This window comes from Elephantulus edwardii, unplaced genomic scaffold (genome assembly GCF_000299155.1).
Source record: "Elephantulus edwardii isolate Elephantulus edwardi_28Jun2011 unplaced genomic scaffold, EleEdw1.0 scaffold00162, whole genome shotgun sequence".
Lineage (NCBI taxonomy): Eukaryota > Metazoa > Chordata > Mammalia > Macroscelidea > Macroscelididae > Elephantulus > Elephantulus edwardii.
In genome coordinates this window covers 4,971,725-4,990,277 of record NW_006399912.1, presented here as the reverse complement: position 1 = coordinate 4,990,277, position 18,553 = coordinate 4,971,725, and positions in this window count along the sequence as shown.

Genomic DNA, 18,553 nt, shown 5'->3' with positions numbered 1-18,553 from the left:
TTGTGTACCAATGAGGGAGTTTTTCTTTTGCTTTTCAAGGAGAGGAGCAAATGGGGGGGGAGGGGGGAGGGGTTTGTGCAGGGAGAAGGGTGCAACAATGAATGAATGGAATTGCAAAATCTCTGTAGATGTTCATTGAAATGAAAAATAAACAACCTAAATTTAAAAAAAATATTAAAAAGTAGTGTAAAATAGAATGATGTACATGAATGATTGTATGAAAAACAATGTAAATGAAAGATGGTATAAAACACAATGTGTATGATTGTTGTTTTCTTGACGCTGAGGTACAGTCCATTTTGGAGGCGCCCGTCTTGGATCTTCTGAAGCAAGTGCTTCCAGTCTTCCTCACTTTCAGTAAATAAGGTTGTGTCATGTGCATAATAAGTTATTGATGAGTCTTCCTCCAATCCTGATGCCACATTCTCCTTCATAGAGTCCAGCTTCTCCAATATTTTCCTTAGCATATAGATTGAATAGTTATGGACAAAGGATTCAACATTGACACACACCTTTGTTAATTTTAAACTATGTATTATTCCCGTTTGTACAACATTATCTTGATCTAGGTATAGGTTTTACGTGAGCACAAATAAGCATCCTGGGATTCCCATTTTTCTCAATGTTGGCCATAAATTGTTTGGATGCCTTTGATATTCTTAACTCCCAGCCAGGATCCATCTGACATTAGCCGTGATAACCCTAGTACCACGACCTCTTCTAAATCCAGCTTTAATTTCGGAGAATTCTCTGGCTATGTACTGTTGTTTACATGTGATATTGTTTGATAATTTCCACATCCAAAATGTCCTAAGTGGTTCTTTCTAACTCTAGATTCAGCATAGTTAATAACAACATCGCTGTGCTAGTCTCCCCTTTTTTGTATTAAAGAAGGCTTTACTTTCTCTTTTTTTGAGCACATTTTAGTTGAATGCTTTTGATTTTATGAACACTTGTCAACATTTGTTTTAAATCCCATTGGGCCATATAAGAAAAAGGAGAGCAATGTAGAGTTCTACACTCAGGAGGTTAGTGGGAGAAAGAAAAAGAGGGGAGGAAGATCAAATGGTGGAAACATAACTTTACCGCAGTTCTATTCTCTCAAGGTTCAATTTCTTAGCCTTCTCATAAGAAACTCTAGCATGCACGTTGGTCAGATTCACAAAGCCATAGGAATCTTCAGAGGTGCACTTTGAGTTATTAGAAATGAATAAAAATTCTAAGCACCACCAGCTTGGGAATGAATTCCAAATAATTTTATTCCAGTGGAGTTTTGTTTGCTGAGTAGAGTTTTTAAAAAAAGACTTTCACTGACGTTGGTTTATGTTTCATTTGCATTTGGTTTACTTTAATTTGTGCCTTTGGAGACTCCACGGAGTGCAGAAGAGAGAAGTAACTTCTAGGGTTTGCTTGGCTGTGGTCATCATGGGAAGAGCTGCCCTTGGCTGTTTCTTTAGCAGGGGCACAAGGGCCCTCAGAATTGCCAACCTTTTGGGTATTATTTGAGCGCAAATCTTTTACATCCCCAGAGATATTCATAGTAGATTTTGAATTCAGATGACCCAACTGCTCCATATGGAATGGGGGATAAGAGGGTGATCAGAATGGGGATGCTTTCCCATCCTGAAAAACATCTAAAACTCATGACTCTTTTCAGTACGTGAGCTACTTGTACTGTGTTGATATCTAGAGAACAGCTTCCTAATACCAAGATCAACGAAATAAGAGATGAACTAAAACGCTTGAAGTTTTAAGATCATGAGACTTATTCATGTTCTTCTCCTAATTCATCTGGAAACCAAAACTAAACTCATTGCCCTTGAGTTCATTCCAATTCATGTGACGCAGTAGAACATCCCAAAGGACTTATGGCAGCCGACTTTCCCCACCAAGCCACTGGTGGGTTTGAACCACTGACATTTTGGTTCACAAATGAGCGCTTGTGTTGAAATTGTTAAGTGCATGTTTTAGCCATGTCCTTTCTTTTGGAAAGGAGCTCTTCAAACCAACCTGCTCTTCCCCATGAGCTTCAGAGCTTTGGACCAATTGAGGGTTTTCATGAATCAAAACCAACTTAATGATGATGGGTTTGATTGTGATTCTTTGGGGATGATGGTGATGATATCTTGGCATCAGCCACCAGGAGATTAAAAGATGTATTGTTTTGGGAAAGTCTGCTGTCAGAGACCTTGCCAAAGTACTGAAGAGCAACAATGTCAGTCTGGAGACTAAGGTGCGCCTGATACAGGTCATGGTCTTTGTAATCACTTGCTGTGCTTCAGAGTGCTGGACAATGGCTAGGGATGAAAGAGGGAGAATTGATGCCTTTGAGCTGTGGTGTTGGAGAAGAGTATTGAATATACCATGGACTGCTAGGAGAATAAACAAGTTCATCCTGGAGAGAGTGAAACCAGGCTGCTCTTCAGAGGCAAGGATTCTGAGGTCTGACATACTTTGGACAAATTGCAATGAGGGCCAGTCCTTGGAGAGGGACATCATGCTTGGAAGGGAGGTGGAGGGACAGAGCAGGAGAGGAAGACCCTCAATGAGATGGATTGGTTCAGTGACTGGGGTAATGGAGGTAGGTGAGTCGGAGATAGTGAAATTGGCACAGGATGGACCAGGGTATAGGGCTGTTGACTATGAATCACAGATGACTTGATGACACATAACCACAACAACAATGTTATTTGTGTGAAAATAGAAAAAGCAGATTGTTTTTTCATCCAACCATTCATACATTTTAAAAAATATAACATGAATTACAATACATCCAAAAGAATAGCATTTTCCTCACTTCCTCCTTGTAATTCTCAGTTCTTTTAATCCTTCCGCCCTACCCCTTTTGGCCCTCTTTATGCTTGAGCAAGTGCTGCTGCTAATCTCCATATCAAGCTTTTGAGCTGTTCCATTTTCATCTCTGATGGGGTACTCTGCAGTGAGTTCAGTGTGTGACCAGAAAGCATTGTTTTTCTCAGGACTGTAAAGAAAAAGAACGAAATGTTACATCCTCCCTCCAGAACTGGGATGAGGCAAGGGAAGGAGAGAGGAGAACATTCCCTTTGGTTTGCTTGAAAATGCTGGTGCCTTCTCCCTCGTCAGCACTGCTGAGATTTAGCACTTCTAGGAAACAGAAATCTGATCTTCCAGAATGCTCCCATTGGACTTTTCGGTATCTCTTCTGCATTATGATTGTTTCAGCAAGTCATACTTCACTTCTGATACCCATAAATACCTAAGGTTTTAGTTGATACACGTCCAGCTAGCTTTACAATGAGGATTTACAGGCTTTGTGATATTATTTGCCATGAATAATTGCTAGCGGAGCATATTGGATCACCTTGTATAACTTTTGCTGGCTGGGTTTAATTTCAGGTCTGACTGTTACAGTGTAGCTTTGCAAAGCAATAACAAAAAAGAGAGAGAGCATAATTTAGATTAGAGGAAACAAAACAAATGATGATGGGAATATTACCATAACCATAATTTTACAACACAGTTTAATTATTTGGTTCAGTAATGTTCAATAATTATTTCAACACCAAAATCCCTCCACATCCCAACCCCTCAACAAACTGAACAACTGTTTCACTACCAGTAACTAATTTATAAGGCAATTTCAGAATCTCATGACTTCTTGTCTCCCTGAGATTTACAGTTGCTAATAAAAGGCCTTAACTTCAAGAAGCATGAATTAAAACTCATTTATAAAAAGAGTGAAAAAAATAAGAATTCCCCTCCCCCCCCAACTTCCCTTCTCTCCAGAAGTGTATATTTTCTTCCTGATTTGGATATTAATGGGTTGTGCCCAGTCTCTGGCACGTAACAGGCCCTCATTAAAAATAGGAGGGAGAAAAAATAACGTAATAACATTTGCATATAAAGTAGGCAGAGTCTTATAAGTGAATCACTTGGTTTCTTTATATATATATTTTTTTTTACTGAGCTTTGAGGATGTTTTTGTTTTACTTTTTAATGAACCAAGCAGATTTTTATTTGATGTATCTGAAACTCAGTTTTGACTCATCTCATTATCATCCTCCACATCCTCCACATCAAGTCCAATAAAGCATTCTCTCTCTCAAATATTTCTACAATCTTTTCACTGCTCTCCATTCTCTCGCTTCTGCTCTTCTAAGCCACTCTCACCTCTTTCTCGGCATGGCATAATCACCTCTTCACTGCCATTCCTCCTGCTAGTCTTTGTCCATCAATCTGTTCCCAGTGCCACAGCCAGAAGGAGGCTTTCTGAGTCATGAATGTAATCACAGTCATTCTTACAGATGTCTTTATTGTCACGGGGCAGTCTCTTCCCATAATATTCTACAGCTCCGGAAAAACCATGAAGTGTTGCCATGAGTTCGGATAGATTCAATGCAGTGAAGGTTTTTCTGGCTTCCACTGTTCTAGAATAAAATCGAAGACCTCCAAGGAAGGCTCTGCTCAGTCTCACAAGTCTGAACCTTCCATCCTGTGTTTCCATACAGTTTCAGTCATGCATTTGTACTCTTTGAGAGTGTGTGTGGTGTGTGCTTGCACATGCGTGCACTAATCCTCACTCCTCCTTGTTTTAGACATCATTTCTTTTGGGAACCCTTCTCAGATTAAATGTCCCTTTTCACACCCGTGACGTCATTGAGTTACCCCAGTCATAGTACCTGTTTCATTGTGTTACAGTTCCGTAATTCCTTTACCACATGGAAAACTCTGTCTGGGCATCATTTTATCCTCAGCACCTTGCCTGGTGACTACCATATAGTCATCATCGTTGTTATTGTTGACCATCAAGTCAGAACCAACCAGTAGCTGACCCTCCAGCTGGTATTCTGAGAAAATAAATCACCTCTGAAATTGCCCATCCTTCTGCCGAACAGCTGGTGGATTTGAACTGCGTACCTTTTTCTTGGCAGCACAGTCCTTGACCACTAAGCCACCAGAGCTCTCTACCATACAGTAGCAGTAGATACTTAATAAATAATTGGTGAGTAAAGGGATAAAACTATGAAGGTGGAGAGCACTGATGTGGCTTCACTTCTGCTTATTTCTTTTTTTAAAATACCAGTAGTTTAATCTATGACCACAGACTCTTCACCTATAGGTTTTCAAGGTTTTACCAGCTGTTCCCTAAAAATCCACAATCTGTGGAACAACTGAAGTCATCCATTTCTTATGTGTCTTAAGGTCCCTGACTCTCCTAGTATTTCCTTATTTGGAAGGCCAGTCTCCAGTTTTAGTCAAATCATTCAGCAGCAAACAAGCACATTCATTAAAATACTCAAATACTAATCAAGCTCTTTAAATGTTTATGCAACAGTTACACTTAAAGTAGAAAGCTTATTAAAATGGAGAAAATGAAACTACTGTCACTGAATCAGTTCCAACTTATTACAACCCTCCATCATGTTTCCAGGGCTATTAATCTTTACAGGTGGAGACTACGCATCTTTCTCTCACCAAGCGCTGGACTCGAACCACGGACCTTTCAGTTAGCAGTGCCACCCCATTCAAAGTCCTTACTGGCTACCACTAATAGTGTAATAAGAACTCAGCTTAATCCAAACTAGATCTGTGTCTCACAACCGTGTCTTAGCTGTTTGTCTTTAAGGAGTAAAGTGTCAAGAAAAATCAAGGTTGAGTTGAATTGATTTCTTTCCCTAAAACGGTTAAGTTGTATGTGGATAAAGAAGAGTAAACAGAATATGATGATTTAAAAACTCCGTGTACTGTAAAAATAGTGCTATTAAGAAGAAAGCCATACTTTTCAGTAACCTCAGTGACACTCGGCTCTGTGGGATGTCCCTGGCTGCAGCTGGTTTTGAATATAATGCCATTGATTTTGAGAGATTTCATAAAGATAATTTGATATACTGGAGTGTGGGTTTTATATTCTCAGCATTTCAGAAGCTATGCAATGCCACTGAAACTTTTGAAATATGTATCTGGCACTCCTTCTTTGCGGAACTTTTCGTCTCTATGCATTAGGGGAGGAAATCTATTGCAAGCCTTCCTCCGGAAGCTCGAAGAAGGAATAAACTACTAGCAATGGGAATTTTTAGCCCCATTTTCAGTACATGTAAATAACAGTAAGAAGTGTATGTTTAAGCTATTACATTCGTCATCTGAGTCCTAAAGCATAACTTTTTTACACCTGGAGCTTCCTGATGTTGAAAGAAGGGGGAGGTAACTTGTGCAAAATCATTAGAAACATGATTATACTTTAATTTAGGTCTTTTAGTTATGTAAGCAGAATACAATTAAACAAGAAGTGCTCACTATGGCTACGTATTTCAAATAGGCTTTCAATTTATCACAGTTTTATGTGTATCTTCCTCAATTGCATAAGGCTTCCTCAAGGCTATGACAGTGAATTATAACTCTCTTCTTGTAATTATTTTTCAGTTAAAAAAAAAAAGACCAAACTTTGCTGCACGTACTGTTGGTTTAAGTACATTAAATAGCTAGTTGTTATTGCCATTTTAGAGACTTAACAGCAGCTATAAGGTTCTTCTCATCAATAGGTTTGGGTGAGAAAGTGTTAGATAAGATAGTGTCGCCACCATGCTCACCACCATCATGGTAAGAGGATGCATGTTTTATTCTATTGACTCTTTAGAACAACTCTATGATTGTTAATATCCCCATTTTACAGATGAGGAAACTTAAGTCTTTGAAGAACTAAGTAGCATGAGAAATGTCATGTAGCTAGGACTGTAGAAACTGAGAAGGGACGCCATGAAGGCTAATGTCACCGTCTGTGCTCTCAAGTATAATGATGATTCCAAGTTGGCCATCTACATGGAAGAAAAAATAACCTAGAGTAAGATATACTCAAGGAAGTAGAAGAACATAAATGCCAAAATTTCAGGTTTCATTCTGGCTGTCAATTACTGGTCCTACCTTGGAAAAATTGTTTATGAGCATTTAATGATGTCTTTGTCTAAACCCTTGCACTCATAATGAACTCCTTTTCAGTGACTATTATGTTGAATATGGTGATGATGATAATACTTTTGTTACTGTTATTCATGTGTCCTCAGCATCTCAGATAGCTTTTATCTAAATGGCATGAGTCACTATGTGGGAGATGAAGGAGAAGGTCCTTAGACGTGTGTTTCTATTTTAATATATCCTTCAGAGTCAGGACACTACTGTTCAAGAACATCTATGTCTCTCAAGTTGGGAGTCCTCTCAAGTGCCATCTATATGAATAACTACTCCTCAGAACTCACAGGAGAACAAAGATCCCCAGACACCTTTGAGTCACCATTATATTCACCATGGTACCCATCAAGTCAGGGAACACTGATAGTTGAGTGTTAAGAAGCTGTGCTGCAATCCAAAAGGCATTTGGGTCGAATTTACTAGTTATTGGGTGAGAGAAAGATGGGCAGTCTCCCTCCTCTGGTGCAATGTATTGCCTCTGAAAACCAGCTGAAAGGTTAGCTATGAATTGATTCCAACACAGTGGCACACAATGACAATAATAACCCATCAAGTCAGTGTCCTGAAAAGGGCTGTAGATTTTGTTTATGGCCAAAGCAAGGCTATGGTTAAGGAAATTAGTTGCTATGTTAAGATGTGCTACTTTTTCAAAAGGGTATCAGAATCAACTTCCACATATAGAAGAAAATAACTTGCATATGTTGTTGTTAGGTATCAATGGGTTGACTTAGATTCATTGACTTTCCCTTAGGATTTTTTTTTAATGGAAGTAGATCATTTGATCTCTTTCTTACAAAGTTATTGGGTGGATTGGAATTACCAAACTTTCATTAGTGGCCAAACCCTTATCTTATGTGCCACCAAATCTCTTAAATTAAATATGTTGTTGTGTGCTGTTGAGCTGGAACTGACTTTTAACTGATACTCCAGGGGGTTCTCAGAGGCAGTAAATCCCACAGGAGGAGAAAGCCCATCCTTCTCCCATGGAGTAGCTGGTGGATTTGGATAGTGTTCCTTTAAGATTGATGATGATAGGCTCATGCGTTCCAGAATATATATATATATATATAAAGACCAGCAACAAAGCCCATCCTGGATTTCTAACATTGATCTACCTTGAGAATAGTTAGGAATCCGTATACTCTTTCCTTGGCCAATAAATGACTTGTTGGTTCTTCTGCTTTCAAGAAGAGGAGAAAGTTTTATACACTCAACATGACAAAGTAAAACATTCAGCCTCCCAAATGAGGCTATAGACTGTGCAAAGTAATCAACTGAAATGAAGTCACCCTTCAGATATTCAGTTCTAGCAACAATGGCTGTATTCTTCTTGGCCATCATTGTTTATCTTCTACATGCAGTATAGGACTGAGCACATAGTAGACATGTAGTAAATATTTGCTGACCAGTTAAATAAATATCATTACCTATCCACCTACTATGTGTCAGAGAGATGGACAATGACTAGGGAGGATAGAAGGAGAATTGATGCCTTTGAGCTGTGGTACTGGAGAAGAGTATTGAATATACCATGGACTGCCAAGAAAATGAACAGATTCATCCTGGAGAGGGTGAAACCAGGCTGCTCCTTGGAGGCAAGGATTCTAAAGCTTCATCTGACATACTTTGGACATGTTGCAAGGAGGGACCAGTCCTTAGGGAGGAACATCATGCTTGAAAGGGTGGAAGGACAGCACAAGAGAGGAAGAACCTCTATGAGGTGGATTGATTCAGTGACTGGAGTAGTGGGGATGGGTGGGTGTGTCAGAGACAGTGAGACTGGCCCAGGATAGAGCAGGGTTTAGGGCTGTTGTACACAGGGTCACTATGAGTCGCAGGCCACTCGACGATACACAACAACAACATTATTATTATAAAGTTGATTCCAGTTCGTAACAACTTATAGGACATGATTGGACTGTCTCACAAAGCTTCCATTACTACAGTCTTAACGAAAGACGCAGACTGCCATATCTTTTTTCTGTGGAGCAGCTGGTGCATTCAAACTGCTGACTTCTCGGTAGACTTCATCACCAAACAAACAAACAAACCAAAAAACAAACAAACAAACCAAACTCACCACTGTCACATCAAGTCAGACTCATCTCAGCCCTCTGTATGTGAATCTCTGTGGGAAGACATTGCCAGACATTCTTCTGAGGTGCAGCTGGTGGATTTCAAGTGCCCAGTTTTTGAATAGCAGCCTGATACATTATGTACCATGCCATGATGGCTCAAATAAATAAATCATTCCAATAGGGTTCCATTCTGTTGTAAATAGAGTAACTATGGGTTGAAACCCATTCAGTGGCACCTAACAACAGTAATAATACACAAATCAAGAATCTGGGAAAGTTATGGGCTTTATAATACTCTTTTGTTGTCACTATATACCATCGAGTCAGTATCCAATAACTTAATACATTACACTTGAGTAAAGACACAGCCTTATTAATTAAATGTATTGCATTCACCTTATTCATTAAATACATTGCAACATATTACAATTGAATAAAGACGCTGCTTTGATTCTTGTTTCTTTGCTTTAGTGTGTTTTCTTTTCCAGACTATCTTTCAAAGTAAATGTCTGTTCCTTGATCCTAGCTGTTACCAAGGGAAGTAGCTGAATGTGTCATCTGATCCAATCAGAACTGTTTTCTGAAACTTAATTGATGGGGTGATTTTGTTCTTATTTATGAAGGGACTGTGGCAAACTCAAAACACTAGCTCACTACCCACTGAGTGGAGTCCAACTCATAACAAGCGTCCATCAGGCCTTCAAGCTATATACTTTAAAGGGAGAAGAAAGTCCATGTTCTCCTGAGGAGGAGCTGGTGGATTCGAACCCCCGCAGTCTCGCAGCCTTTTGCTTAGCAGCCGAACATGCTTTTCACTAGGTCGCCAGAACAAACATGAAATAACAACATCTCCTAAAACGGATCCCCCACAAAAGAAAGGATTTCAGAGCCTGCTAATGCAAATAGGGCCGGATTCATTGCAGTACAGATACATAAGTCCTTTCAACCTACCAAGTACAGGGCACACGGTTCTAACCATTTTTTTCTAGTTTCTGAAATATTTATGGGGGAATAATTTGTAGAATAATGAATATGGCTTTCCAGTGGAGCAACAAATGCACACTATATTTCTGCTATCGTGTCTTATTAAATATTCATATGTGTATTTGGTGCTTGCTTCGTAACTGGCCATTTACTGCCGCCTAACAAGTACAGACAGTTCAGTCGAGGAAAAATTAAATAAAAAAAATAATAATAAAAGGAGAGAAAGAAACCAACACAAAGACATGTCCAGGAAAAAGCCAACACATAAACACAAGGTGGCTAGCTCTTTCTGGGCTGGTTTCATTTAAGAAGAGCGTTTAACATTTTTAATACAGTCCATATTTCATAAACCCCACGTGTTGACATGTCTTAGAGGAAGATGGATGAGTTGACTGGGAGGGATGTTCTCTCTCCTTTTACGTGTGCATCTGGCAGAGCTAATCTCCACTTCCCCTTAGCAGAACACAAAAATGTAATCCTCTAATAACTGGCATAACTGCATCAGCCTCCAATATGGACTGCGTTATTAAATCACAGAGACAGATAGAACTGGAGGAGTGGGGAAACTTTGCTTCCACTTGATTTCTGACCATAAAATGCCTACTTACTTGTAAGCAGATGGAGACAAGAGCAACAGCTCTCAGTGTGTGGAGTTTGGGACAGCAACTGAAATTCACAGCCTCTTGTTTGTTTACAGTTATGCCTTCACCTATATAGATGTGGGGCTTTGGCGGTTGCAAACCCATTTTCAAGTACAAGGTCATGGTGACGTAGATTAGGGGTGCTTACCCCATTTTACAATATCAAATGGAACTTCAGAGAAGCTTCCAGGATGGTCACTACTCTTTCCAAAGAATTTGAAAGCTGTAAAGCATGTTTTCACAAGGTGTCTCTGAATGGTGATAATGGCTGGCTGCTTGAATACTAACTGAACAGTTGGCAATTCAAGTTCACCCAGAGGGACCTCAGAAGAAAGACCTGATATTTGACTTTCAAAAAAACATGACCATAGCAAGAAGGAAAGAAGCAACGAGCAGAAAGAAAACTTGCCCCCATTTGGTTTTATAATTAGGAAAAGAATTTATCAGTATCCTTCCAATCCCTCAAAATACACATTTGTGTAGCTTAGGAAAGCAGCTGACTCAAAACTGGGGGGGAGGCTTTGATAATGGATGGTGGTTTTGGGTGACCCTGGAGGACATTATGCTGAGTGAGGTATCTCACTCACAAAGGGACAAATGCTATATGGTGCCACTGTTGTAGAATGAGGCTGGCATTGGGGTGGGGGTAAGACTGAGAAAAACTGGATGAAATAGGTTTACGGCATTTAAGTCTGTGGGAGAGGGAATAGTCTAAAAGTATTCTATTTTAGGGCATTATTTCTATCGTAGGAGTATGCAATGAGGGTTGCAGAGTGGATTATATTTGGGGGTGGGGGTGGGGTTTGGGGAGGTGCGAGGGGGGGATTGTGTACCAATGAGGGAGTTTTTCTTTTGCTTTTCGAGGAGCAAATGGGGGGAGGGAGAGGGGGGTGTGCGGGGAGAAGGGTGCAACAAGGAATGAGTGGAATTCCAAAATCTCTGTAGATGTTCACTGAAATGAAAAATAAACAAACTAAATTTTAAAAAAAAGTTCTGAAGAGACTGTCTTAACAAAGAGCAACCTAGAGCTGAGCTGAGGCATCAGCATTGCAGAGAAGGAACTGAGATACTCTGCAGAACTTTAAGAGAGACGTATTTATGAGGGTAAATTTGTTTCTGAGAGGAGAGGGTTAGGGACAGATCAGGGGAGGAGGAATAGGATAGAATGTCTAAGCTGCACGAGGGGGTGTGTGAAAGTACTTCCAAGAATATAATACCCAATGTTGGCAATGTTTCCTGTACTGCAATGTAAGCTTCTCTATTTCCCCATACAAAGTAGCATGTAGTAGGATTTAAGGCTGATTTTCAACAAACCTAGATAGGTCCTGACCTGCCTTGCTTTAACTGGGGCCATGTGACTAGTTCTGCCCAAGGCACTACTAATAAAAAAATGGCATGTGTTGAAACAGTGAATTGCTAGTACAAAAGCTACTAGAAGTCTCTTATCTAGCATGATGACTGCAAACACTTGACATGATGGCTTTCCCATCACCCTGGGTTGCTGCGAGACTTGGAGGAGGAAGCCTTCTCTCTACCCTACCAACTCTGTGATGAACATGTGATGAGGAAGAAACATGCGTCTGAACAAAACATAATATAAATGAGTGATTGTATGCAAAACAATAAAAGAGAAAAACAAATACAGTGAAAAAAAACTGTGGGAGGTAGGAATGAGGGGAAAGGAAAACATGCTTTTGTTCTTTCTAAACTCTTGAAATGCTGGAGACGTTTGTTACTGTAGCACTACTTGACTTATCCTGACTGACACAGATAGCCACACATATACTGAAGTCCTATGTAAAACATATTGCTTGTGTAACTGATGTCAAAGAGAAAGGTTTATCTCCATGTTCGGTTCAATTTTTATTCCAAGACAACAGTAAGAGGAGAGTAAGGAACAAAAGCACTGTTGAGGATGATAAACCTGAACTAATAGGACTATGAGATTGTAAGACTCCTGGCCATCTGCAGAATGTTAAGGAAGGCTTTGAGCTTTCCACGAGATAAAGAATGGGTGTCTGAACAAATCTTTCAGATTTTTTTAAGGGGCAGGGCTCACAAGAAGATATTGCTGACTATTTGCTATCCTGATGTATTCTTCACCTGTGAGAAATAACAAATACTTTCTTAACTTCCCCTATATTGTAGGTGTTCCCCAGGGTCCCCATCAGCCTGGGTAGAATGGCTTCATAGTTTCCTATACTGTAGTTTTTACATAATCAGACTATCTTATCTTTCTTCCATGGAGGATCTAGTAGATTCTAACCGCTGACCTTGAAGTTAGAAGTTCAACACTTAATCTACTGTAATTGGTTCTGAGGAAATGAAAATGTAGACACGCAAACTGGTCATTTACCAGTTTAAGATTATCAGGGTAAAGTTTCATGGTTAACAACGTGGAGTCCAGATTTCCCCATCTCAGCTTTAATGACTCTAACCCACTACCCTGGTCATACAGGTGAGCAAGTAACTCAACCCTAATCGATCTGAGGGTGCTTGCCTTCCAGTATTATTGACTGGTCTTCCATGGGCATGTGGTCCACCCTGGACTAGGTAGACAGTGTCTTGTTTTGTTGAACGTTTGCATTAGGACATAGAAGGGGAGAACCTTGATGGTTGGGTTAGATAGCTTCAAATGTGTGAACTTGAAGGTGGAAATTATTGTTGTTTCCCCAGAACTGTCTAAAAAGGAGGTAATGGTAATGGTGATAAATTCCAATGGAGTTCATTTTAGTGAATTTTTACTTCAGTGCATGAACAAGTCAATGCCAAAATGTCTATGAACTTGTTGAAGACACATAAATGAGTATACATTTATGTGGTTGTAATACAAACATTTCTCTAAGTAGTAGAATTCTTGAGTTGCAGAACAAAGACTTGAGCTAAATCCCCAGTAAATCTGTCAGTAGAGGCTTGTAATTTGCTCTGAGATGGTGAACATGTTTTGGTAGAGCTTCCAGACTAGGAAGAAAGGTCTAGAGATCAATTCCAAAATATCAGCAGGTGAAACCTGCATGGATCACAGTGGTCCAGTCCACATAGCTTTCCATGGGGATGACACAGGACCAAACAGTATTTCATTCCATGGTGTGTGAGGTCTCCATGAATTGAGAGTTGACTTTACAGCAGCTGACCACAACAACAGACTCTTGAGTAGAGTAATGAAGAGATGTAAGTTCCACATTAGGAGACCTAGTTCAGTAGTGGGTTTTTTTAGGGTGAATAAAAAAAGTAAAAACCTAGAACTAAGTTGACACGTGCATAGTACACACCCTCCATCCTCCACTTCTGTGCTCATGGCAGACATCGCTAATCCGTCACAGAGCATTGTGTACTTAGCCAGATCTGGCCTTTCTGTCTAAATGCCTTGCCGCAGGCAATGACTTTATAAGGACCATTCTGGCACATAGAACTTTGTCTTACATACTTTAGATGTGCTATCAGGAAGGACTTCCCTGGAGTCAGAATTGACTCTATGCACTAAATGACAGTGAGGTTCTCCAGACTGGACTAAAAGAGCACTGGAAATAACAAGCATCACTTTGAAGAACTTACCATGTGTGAGGCGGTGCTTTGCCCCCTATCATTCACTTGGCTTTCAAGTAATCTATATGCTGTGTACTTTTATGGTCCCCATTGTACAAAAGAGAAGACTGAGGCTCAAAGAGCTAAGAAGCATATTAAGAGCCCATGGCCAGAGTTGCTAGTAGGTCTAAGATTCAGACCCAGGCTCATTTCTGCATCCTTAACATAATATAAAAGGGGGAAAACTTGGTTTTGTATTACACATAAGGAAGGGGGTGAACCAACCCAGAATTACCTGCATTTCTGGACTTGCTTGCTGGAAAAATGGTAGTGTCAATTGTCCTGCTTAATTTTTCAGTGGTTCCTTATTCCCTGCAGGTTAAGGCATGAATTATTTATCAGGAAAATCAAGGCAGCTTACAATCCTAGATGGCACCTGAATTCTATCTCCAGTGATTGTCTTCCTGACTTCATGGATCCAGTAAAACGACATCATTTTCCATTCCCACTATAAAGAGAAAGTGTTCAAAGGATGTCAAGGACTGTGAGGAAGAATAATGTGAGTGTGGGCAATGACTCTTAGGTTTTGATGCCTTGTGAGTGGTCAAATTCTCTTCTTCCACGCGGGAGACCTGGGTTCAATTCCTCACCAGTTCATGCCCTGCAGCCACCACTCGTCAGTCAGTTGAGGCTATATCTTGCTCTAATGCTGAACAGGCTAGAAAATGAAATTAATCCCTGAGTCTGTTCTAACTCAGAGAGACCTTATATACAGAGTTGAACTGCCCCATAGGATCTGGTAAGACTACAATCTTTATAAAATAGTAGAAGAAGAAGAACAGACTGCCTCCTTTTGTTCCTGCAGAATAGGGGGTGGAGTCCAACCACTGACCTTTCCTCTCCTAACTCAGCATTTTAACCCCTGTGCTACCATCATTCCTTGTAGAAATCCGACATGTGGCAAGTATTTAGTGTCTGGATCTATACTGAGCATTGGGTGTTGGGTATTTGGAATCTTACAGAAAACCTTCTGGAGAACTAGACACTTAAGATGAGGGTGCAGGTGACATACTAGGGCACTCATTCTCTGTCACCTTTACAGTATTTCAGAGGCCTTGTCCCCACCCTACTCCCCTTTGTACATCACTCTCTACCAAGAGTTAAGCATCTTCCCCTCTTGATTAACCATTGATACATGGCCATTTTGAAAGGTGGGCATCAGAGGCCTTCAGGCCACTCTGCAGATATTCCTGATGACCTTTACATCTCCCAGCTTCGCTGTATTCATAGATGGCTTCTCCGAGAAACCATTATTAATGATGTAATTAATATGAATGGCGACAGTATCTATCAAGTGGGCCATTACAACAGAGGTGGGGATGTAGCCATTTATATTAAAGGTACATTTAATGTTCTGAACCCCAGCCGTGCAATGTGCTTAGCTTAGAAGGCGTGATTTGCTGTATTTTGGATTTTTCTTTCTTTCTTTCTTTGCCCCCCCCTTTGTGCCTGCTACATTCTACACAGTTAGAATCTGAGGGTATCTGAATGAGTTAATAAGGTAGATTTGCAATAGAAAGAAGCCTATAATCAACTAAATCACAGTCTTTAAAGTCACACACATCAGAGACCAGGGGACGGAATGAATGCGTTGGTTCACCCTCATTGGCGAAGTGGCACTGGATTTCATTCCTTCCCCTAGTCTCTTCCCCATAGACACCCATCTGTGGGGAAATTTACTTTACAATTTGTTGTAGAAAAGGGAGCTTCCTAAAGCAAACAGCATATGTAACTGCTCAGCTTACCTTTAGGGGAAAATATTGAAGTAACACCCTCGAGCTGTTCTCTCTGTGCACAACTCCCAGCTAGATCTCTATCTTTATACTAAGGCATGAAACCCTGCCTCCCACAGTCAGGCTGTTCAAATAAGAGATAAAATAGTTTCTTGGAATGATAGAGAGTCCCAAAGTTTTCCACAGCTCTTCCTGGATGTTAGGAATTGAAAAATGGACCTTTGCTATCTTCTTTCCTTCCCTCTACCTCCTTTCTCTCCCCCTTTTTCTTTCTTTGTTTTCTCTTCTGCCTTTTCTTTCCTCCCTTCCTCCCTTCCCTTTTCTCACCCTCTTTCTCCTTTTAACTTCTTTCTCCTCTTCTCCTCTCTCCCTGTCTCCCTTCTTCTTAGTTCTCTCCTTTCTCCTCACTCTCTCTTTATCTCTCTCTCTCTCTCTCTCTCCTTCCTTCCTTTTCATTTTAAAATGAAATCATGGGGAAAACATTACTCAACACAGCAGCATTCACATTCGCAACTGAATGCCATTGTTTACATTGTTCATGGGTTCACCAACTTTTGTTCTTTCCTTTTGTGAAATGTTTCACAATCACAGGAGCTCTGGTGGCCTCATGGGTAAAGGATTGTGTTGCCAACCCAAGGACGGGTGGTTTGAATCCACCAGATTCTCAGTGGATTAAAAAAAAAAAAATGGATACTCTCCTCCCATGCGATTTACAGCCTCTACAAACACAGTGGCAGGGCCAGCTATGAATTGTTTACGACTCGACAGCACATAACAACATTCGGGAATGCTGGTGGCCTAGTCCATAAAGAGTTGTTGTGCCAACCCTAAGGCAGGCAGTTTGAGTCCACCAGCTGCTCTGCTGGAGAAAGATGGACGGTACAGCCTCTGAAACCCCACTGGAAGGTTGGCTATGAATGGGTTCCAAATCGATGGTGAATAACAGGAACAACATTAGCAAAAGTTCAATTCTTCCTTATAAAAACACCTCCCCTTTTCCTTTCCCCTCCCCTCACACTCCCAGTAACTACTAATCATCTTTGGCATCTATAACTTTTTTTTAAAAAAGGCTTTCCACAGTTCTTCTTAGATGTTAGGAGCTGAAAAATGCATCCTTCCTTTTTGCTCCCTCCTTCCTTCTCTCCTTCTCTGCCTTGCTCTCCTCTGTCAGGTGATGTCTATAGATTTGCTTATTTCGTCGGAGTCCAGCCCCTGTTTCCCCGTTTGCATCTGACTACATTTGCTCAGCATAATATTATCATGGTCCATCCATTTGCCACAAAGGTGTCTTCTCTTTCTTTCTCCTGACTTTCTTCCTCTTTGTTTTTTAAATTAAAGTTTAAAAAAGGAGGGGGGAGGATATCCTTCTCAGTAGCAGCCCAAAAATGTTAAATGTCTTTAATAAAAGCTGAATCTGAAGTTGGAGGGGAACATCTTTACCGTTAAGTCTAAATGATACGGATGCGTGCTGTGTTCCTGAGCACTGAACAGATGGGGGAGAGAAAGAGAAACAGAGAGGCGCACATGCACAGGGGGTAGTTTTGGTGGTGTCTTTTTTTTTTTAAAGCCAGTGACAAACAGAGCCTCTTTGGGGAAAGGCTGCAAAAGTTTAAGTCTGACTCAGAGGGTGTGCTGGAGCCTGCTTGGTGGCTGGGTTATGCAAGCACCTGTGAACTGCAGAGGAAGACAGGAGACAGGCCCTGCACTGCCTGAGACTGCAGAGGCAGAAGCTGACGCTCGGCCTCCATCTGCCTGTAGGGCACAACTGTTGCCTGCTTTCCCATCCAGCTTTGCTCCAGACACTGGAGGCCCAGAGGCAGCAAAGCAGAGAACAAGAGTCCAGCTTTCCAAACTCTGGTTACCTCGACCCAACTTCAGAACTGAGCCTGGGCGAATCAGGGCAGAACATCCTACCCTGGAGCAGCAGCTGAAGAGCTCAGCTGCTGACCCAAAATATCAGTGGTTCAAATCCACCAGTTTTGGAAAAATAAGTGGTAGTCTGCTTCCATCGAGATTTGCAGCCTCAAGAGTCCACTGGGGCAATTTGACTGACTTAGAGGGACTCTGCTGTAGGTTTGAATCAACTTGACAGGAGTTTGGGGTTCTGCTTTGTTTGGGTGTCCTCTCATGTGATTTCAAATCCAGTTGTGAAGACATGCTCTGGCCTCAGTCCCTGCAAGTAACCTTGTGTCTACAGAAGATATAAAGATAGGAAACAAACAGCATCTCTGTTGTCAGATATCAGTAGACACTGAGGCCAGTGTCTATTGACAGCGATAAGGGGTCAGCTTCTTCATGGCCATTGGGTTGGAAATAACCCGAAGTTGATCTCCCAGTGAATGTCTAAGACTGTAAATCACATGGAAGGGGGGAAATCACATGGAAGGAGATTTCTTCTCTTTCTCCCCTGGTGCCGCTGCTGGATTTGAACCTCTAGAGGGCCATGCTCTTTGTGTTATGCTACCATCCTATGCTACCAGAGTTCATGATCAGGTTTCAAGCACATAATAATATATGCCAGGCATTCAGCCTACTATGTTTTGTGTACATTTTCCCCCCAAATTCTTGTTGTTTCCTTCTGGTGAGCTAA